At 39.2% G+C, this 7730-nt stretch overlaps 1 non-coding gene across 1 annotated transcript; it reads left to right on the top strand.

Moving 5' to 3' along the window:
- The first annotated feature begins 379 nt into the window (after positions 1-379).
- trnav-cac (transfer RNA valine (anticodon CAC)) lies at positions 380-452 on the top strand. Its single transcript has one exon. It is a non-coding gene; the product is annotated as a tRNA-Val (tRNA).
- Positions 453-7730: the final 7278 nt, after the last annotated feature.

Genomic DNA, 7730 nt, shown 5'->3' on the forward strand with positions numbered 1-7730 from the left:
CCTCAACTGAGAATCTGGGAAACTTTCACGGAGTATGGTCAGTCGGAGCAAAAGTAAGGAAGTCGTTCGTTTCTGCAGTGTTTCACAATGCTACCTTTCCCGTGAGCCGTCGAACAGACTAAATGATTTTGCCACAGACTGCGACGGTAAGCTCCGCAAAAACGTAATTCTTTAAAGCAGGTGTAAGCAACACAACGTTACCGGGTTACACCGCGTGGAAACAGATACTTCGGTGTATCTCGTCCATGCTCACCACATAGCCAAAATTAAACAAGTCCCATGAAACAACGAGTTAACGGAAACAGAAAGGCGAAAGGTAGAATGGCTTCAACTTTCTGTGTTGGATGCCACTGAGCCGCAGCGGCTGCGACCGCGGCTTGTTTCTGTAGTGTAGTGGTCATCACGTTCGCCTCACACGCGAAAGGTCCCCAGTTCGAAACTGGGCAGAAACTGCTTTGCTCTTCAACTGCAGCCTTTGACATCGACAAGAACGGAGCTTTCTTGCTTGCTTTCCCATGTGCAAACCTGCCTTCGAATTTGCTTGAATAAATCTTCTCTCGTCGTGCAATGCAATGCGATTCCATTTAATTACTGTGCAAAGCATTGTAAAGTTTTTCTCCAACATCGTTCTGATCATATGCCATTCTGTTTGAGAGTGTAGTTACCCCCTTCTGATCCTTCCACGAAAAGCATTACCGCATTCGCATTCCTTGCGCAGGCGGCCCGGTTCAAAGACAGGGAAGAAGCTGATGTGCTGGTGTCACAGTGCACCACGGATTCTTCAACTAGTCTGTCTGTCAAATGTATCTCAAAGTCGTCTCTGAAAGACCTCATTTGGAAGGTGTCTGTCGTTATTCAACGTGCGAGAATTGGCACCAGAGGTCCTGAATCATGTTTTGGAGCAGTTCACACGTTAGTGGCTCATTCAATCAGCAACAGCAATGAAAGAAATTACACTCTCAGAGGAACATCTGGACCTGTGCTTTCATAGCGTCGCTAGTATGAAGGTGCGCCCAGAGATCTAAGCCACGTTGGAACTGAAACGGAGGAATCGACAGAGAGGCTACAGAATGACATCGCATCCATTTGGTTTTCTTTAAATCACTGACGAGCAGGAAAATGTAAACGGGGAAGGCGAGTGGGGAAGTGAGGCAGTTGCAGCTCTGGAGAAAGTCCTTCTTTGTGATTCACTCAGCAACCAGAGACGTGACGGTGACTCAGGCGTGAGAGCTCTTCACATCATGAACAAACAGCAATCAAGGGCAGTTAGCACCTCTTCCGGACTGGGGGTGGGGTGAGGTAATTACCTTTTGACTTCTGTTACTATGTTCAGAAACTGCCTTTTGGATTGAGGTGAACAGAAACTGCATTTCTAAAAAGCACCATGGAACTTGTTAAAATTTATTGAGTCGCTTTTTTCTCATCGATTCCCACACAGGTTTCCAACTCAGTTGGTATCCATGAGGCTCATGTCCAGGTGTGATAATCTCTGCAGCAAATTGCACGGTTAAGGGAAAAGGCAAGGAAAGTGGCATCTCGAACCGGCCCCGAGGTCAGACCTTCCTTACAATGTAATCTGTCGTTCTCGGATTGTAATACTACCTCCGGTTTTAGGATGGAACATTCTTTGGGAACCTTATTCTGCAAAACAGACACAGTGCCTGAAACTATGCTGCACGGTATGATTTGGGACACGGCCTGCTCAGCTTTGTGCATTTTCCCTGTAGTCCGGTGTGTTTCATGTTCCGTGTAAACGTGTAAGTTGTCCTGTTTCGAGCAATGGGTGAAATCATTTAGCAAAGCAAGAATCGAAATTGCAGTAATGTCAAGTAGCTCATGGTAATTTGACCCAATCATAACCGATCATATATTCTCACGCACTCACAGATACATTTGTCGCTGAATCCAGTCTGAGAAGATAGACTCAGCTTACCAGTGATTTTTGTATGGATTGATGGGCTATCGTTAACTGCTGAGAAATTGATATTGTAGACGGGCACATCCCAGCAGCTGTGCGAGTCGGAGAGGGATCATGGAACGTTTTTCACTTGAGTTGACATCTGTTGTTATGCAGGAACACAATTGGAAGTGCAAGAAAATGGACTCGCGGGCGTGTTGCTAGTGTGGCCGAGCGGTCTTAGGCGCTGGATTAAGGCTACCGTCTCGCCCGAGGGGTGGGTTCGAATCCAACCGCTGCTGTTTCTGCGGAGCTGCTGATTTAAATGCTGTTTCATTCCCCTGCTGCATTTCTGTTTGAAACAGAAGCAAAATGAGTTTGCTTCCCGGGGAATTGACTGCGGTGTGGGAAAGTGCCGAATTTTCCAAAGTGTCTGTGCTGTCGTGATCGTGTTCGCTTCCCGCACGGAAAATCGCCAGCGGCTCCACTGTTGCTTTCTGTTCCAGCCAAGTTGAGCTTTTACTGGAACCGAATGGAGACTATTGTTGCGAAACAGAGTCCTACGGTGACTCGACTCGTCGTTATTTGGTTTTCTGGCCAATGAGAAAATCGTTCCAATGTATTTCGATGTCATATGTTATTGAATTTCTCCCACTTCCTCCTTTTCCGTCCTGGAGTCATCGGAAGGGAAAGGTAATCTAATCGAGACTGTGATTGGTGAAATTCACTTTTTATGGCCCATTCTTATTATGTTCTTTCTTTGTCTCTTTGCAGCATTGTCTGGGCAGTGGTGGTGCACTCAGGCTCCAGTATGTTTGAAAGAGTAGTTTGGAATTGCCCTGTTGTTATTTGTGTGATGACTTTATGGCTCATGCCCCCGGACTGTCTCACATTTAGCATTCAAGAAGCTGATGTGCTGGTGTCACAGTGCACCACGGATTCCTCAACTAGTCTGCCTGTCAAATGTATCCCAAAGTCGTCTCTGAAAGACCTCATTTGGAAGGTGTCTGTCGTTATTCAACGTGCGAGAATTGGCACCAGAGGTCCTGAATCATGTTTTGGTGCAGTTCGCACGTCAGTGGCTCATTCAATCAACAACAGCAATGAAAGAAATTACACTCTCAGAGGGACCTTTGGGCTTTCACCAGAGCTGCAACTGCTTCACTTCCCCACTCGCCCTCCCCGATTACATTTTCCTGCTCGTCAGTGATTTAAAGAAAACCAAATGGATGCGATGTCGTTGTGTAGCCTCTCTGTCGATTCCTCGGTTTCAGTTGCAACATGGCTTAGATCTCGGGGCCCACCCTAACTCTAGCGACGCCACGAAAGCAACCGTGTTTCCCTCAGTGTAATAACAGGTCAATTGTTTGAAAAAAATGACCCTCCGAAGAGTAACCCACCCAAACACATTTCCCGATCATATTTCTTCAAATTTATTGCTGACTGATGCACATATCCCTGAACACAATGTGCGATTTAGCATGGCCAGCTCACCTAACCTGCACATGTGGGATTGTGGGAGGACACCACAGCAATGTCACATAGACATGGGGAGAACGTGCAAAGTCCCCACAGTCACCCGAGGACAGAATCAAACCAATGTCCCTGGCGCTGTGAGGCAGCATTGCTACCCACTGAGGTACCATGTAATCTTATGCAATAAGTAAAATCAGTGAAATATACGAGAAAAACAAGTTTCAAATGGACACTCTCCGACATTGTCAAAGCATGTCAATCTTACATTCAATACGAATCGGTGTATTGAAAACAAAAAAAGTCCCTGAAATTCATGAATTAACAATAATTAAAAATTTAATTTAATCAAAGGTCATAACAATATTTAGACGAATTGCAATTTTTAATGACAAATGTAAGTAATTAGCTGACTAATGAATAATTGGAAGTGGCATATATTTACATAATGCCTAAGAAAGCGACTTGTTTTTCCCCTTGTTACACAGCAGAATAACAGTGTGTGTGTGTGTGTGTGTTCGAAATGTTTGAATCAAGCTCTTTCTAACAAAATAAATGATGACTTACGATCACTTCGCCTTGTCACTTTTAAAACCACAACATTCTCAAATATTTTCCAGGAATTTACAACCAGAAGAACTAGTTAATTTCTTTTCATTGGAACCCAAAGAGAATAAGTAGCGGACACTGTGAATTAGTGAGTCAATGCAAGAATTCAACTGAAGACAACATCCCTTCTTTCCAAAATGTTCAAAATTTAAAAAATCAAAATTTATTGCCATTGTTGAATGAAAGAATAGAGATGCTAATTCTACATTTGATTTTGTTGCATGAAACATCCGTAAGTCGAATTATGATTACAAACACAATAAATGTGAGCATTGAAGTCAAATATAATTAATTGAATTCAACTATGTTTCAACAGGTAAAATAAAAATTGATATTTACAATGATTGAGAGATTGTGCACTGCAATATATTTACAGTGGTTAATATACTGTTCCGTAAATCCACATTTGCGCAATCTACTGGATTGAATAACTATTATTTTTATTCTAAATCAGCAACAATTGTATTATCAAAGTCTGTCAATGCATTCAAGAATAATGAAAAATCTCTTTTTGCAAGTGATTGGGCAATGTCTGGAAATGAACTGGAATTAATTCAGTGAAAAGTAATTACATTTTCCTGAATTTTAAGGCTGACATTACCGTGATCATTCAAATGAGCAAACATCAGATATTTGCAATGACTGGATGGGAATTCATTGGTTCCTTTGTGGGGTAGGTGACCTGAAAAATAAAGGCATTTTCATACTGTACTATTAGTACTCAGAAATAATGGATTAAATGAAAATGTGAATCTCACTATACTTGTTCAGAAGACTTTTTTTTATAAATAATTGTGCCATTATTATAATGGCAATGACTTGATAATGAATGCGCTTTTGAAGAATTAAAATGATTCAATATTTCAAAAGCACTTGTTGTGAGGGGGATATGCCAGACCAGGCGGTTGTGCGGGAGAACAATTAGATTAGATTACATACAGTGTGGAAACAGGCCCTTCGGCCCAACAAGTCCACACCGCCCCACCGAAGCATAACCCACCCATACCCCTACATCTACATTTACATTTACCCCTTACCTAACACTATGGGCAATGTAGCATGGCCAATTCACCTGGCCTGCACATCTTTGTGACTGTGGGAGGAAACCAGAGCACCCAGAGGGGCCCCACGCAGACACGGGGAGAACATGCAAACTCCACACAGTCAGTCGCCTGAGGCGGGAATTGAACCCGGGTATCAGGCGCTGTGAGGCAGCAGTTCTAACCACTGTGCCACCGTGCCGCCCACGTGCCACCGTGCCGCCCACGTTGATTGGATATTTATTAAGATCAATAAACTGAGGAATAAAACATTGTACCTCGCTTTATGGATTGAAGAAAAATGAGCCATTCGGTGATAATTGAGCGAAATTCTTCTTTTTTAAAGTAAAAAAAATATACGTAATACAAGAATTGTGAATTTCCATACACCGGATTCCTTGTAGAGATATGTTACATCAATTTATATGATCAATATTATGATCAATGTTTAAAGATTTGTGTCAGAATTAGGAAGAGAATTCGTAAGTCATGAAAGTGAGCTTGAAACTGAACAATGTAGTCAATGACATGTGGCGTATATGCGATTTTAATAATATTGTCATTTTTGGACAATGATGAAAAATGTTGGAATAGAAATGCCAAAAAAATCAACATGGTCAAAGCAGTTCTTTTCTTACAATGAAATGAAAACAATAATCATTTTGTAGCACGCATGATTTGAAATAGAAGTTTTTTTAATGTGACATATACAGTGAAGACTAACCCTTTTGTAAAAATGTAGGAACTTCACAAATTTAAAATGCAGTATTTGTTCAATTTGTAATAAAAATGGTTATAATTTCAATTGTCTCTTGTATACACACACAACAAAAAAGGAGTTTAAAGCTTGTTAGATTGACAAAAATTTTCCTTCCCAACGTTATTGTAGTACAGTCAATATCCGTGATAAAGTAGAATTATTGGTTTAAACAATATAAATCAACATTAACGACTGAACTGAAATATAACACATCAATTGCATTAACTGCATAGAATAGTAAATAAATGCTTACTGTTTTCATTTTCCCAGGAACAATAAGATACTTACTCAGGGTATTCCACTGAATAGTAATCAGCCGAATATCTTTGTGTCGCTTTATGTGCACTGTTTTGTGTGAACATTGATTTCAATATACTTAGATATTTATATGAATTAGATACTGACTGATAACTGGGTGTGAAAGTTCTTATTTAAGATTAGACAATTTTTAGGATTCACTAGGTTTGCTGAACAAAACACAGTTAAGTCCTCATGCAATAAACTGGATCAGAGAGAAATATGCAAATTCAATTTCAAATGGATGCACCCGGATATTTTCACAACATTTCAATCTTACATTCAATATAAATAGATGAATGGAAAGCTAAAAACAAATTTCAGACAACCTCATAAACAGATCAATAACTAAAAATTGATATATAGTAGGAAGTGGCATTTGTTTATTTAACTGAAGAAGAACTTGATTTTTTTTCTCATGTTTATACCTTTGAAGCATCAAGTTCAATGTGCAGTCTGAACTCAGCTCTTCAGAAAAAAAGAAAATCAAGGAATATCTGTACTTTTCTTATTTCATCTTTGTGAGTGCAACATTATCAAATATTTTGCAAAGAATATTGATTGAGTGGAATTAGATACATTCTGTTCTTTGCGGACTGAAGAAAATATATAGCAGGTACTGTGATTATTGGAATGAGCAACAAATGAAAACATATCCAATGTTGAATTGAAAGGCAATTCATTCGATTCTTAGATATTTTCTTTTCAACTATCAGAGCTGCTCTGGCACAGCTCTGTGCAAGGTGGGAATTGAAATTGTACCCTCTGGTCTGGTAACAGACACACGACCAGAGTTGCACAATATTCCTTCATAACATTCCCAACCAGGCTGGGCAGGGCTGAAAACTAATCATATGTTTATTGTGACAATTGGATTGGAATTAAATGGTTGGATACTGAAAATTCAGTTGTAATTTACAATAATGATGGGAGTTAACAAATGTCTTAATTAAACATGATTTTTATGATCACTTGTGGAACGACAACTTGACAGAATTGTGTGATTACTGTGCATTATAAATAAAAATGAATACAATTATTCTATATGTTCATAAGTTTCTCATTTTCTGAAATGCAAATTAAAATCTTTTGTTCTACACATAAATTGGAACAAAATGATGAATTGGTCAGTCAATGTGCCTATTCAGCTGAAGAATACTTTCATTCTTTCTGAAAATGTACGATTTCTAAGAAGTCACCATTTCCTGTGATTGTTTAATGAAATAAGATAGATGCCAACCCTTTTTGTGTGCTTCAAAAAATTAATGGGGAGTTAAATGATTTTGCACATGAAAAATATTCAATTGTTATTTGATTAAAAACACAATAAATGTTAACATTAAAATGATTTCCAATCAAATCAATTCAAAAGAGTTTCCAAGTTTAAAATGAAAAGCAATATTCAGAATGATTGAGTGATTGTACAGTGCAATGTCCTTGCATTAGTTATTATATGAAAACATAGTTCCCCATGTACACCCCTTATCGAATTGAACAATTATTAGGTATTGGCAACAAATCGATTCGAAAACTTTTATTAATAAATTTAAGAATAATGAGGTATCTCCTCTTCCTATTCCACTGAGTAATGTTCAGAAATGAATAGAAATATTGCAGTGCAAAGTAACTGGTGTTCTCTGAATTTCAATGGCGG

This window comes from Chiloscyllium punctatum, unplaced genomic scaffold (assembly GCF_047496795.1).
Source record: "Chiloscyllium punctatum isolate Juve2018m unplaced genomic scaffold, sChiPun1.3 scaffold_204, whole genome shotgun sequence".
NCBI classification, from domain to species: domain Eukaryota; kingdom Metazoa; phylum Chordata; class Chondrichthyes; order Orectolobiformes; family Hemiscylliidae; genus Chiloscyllium; species Chiloscyllium punctatum.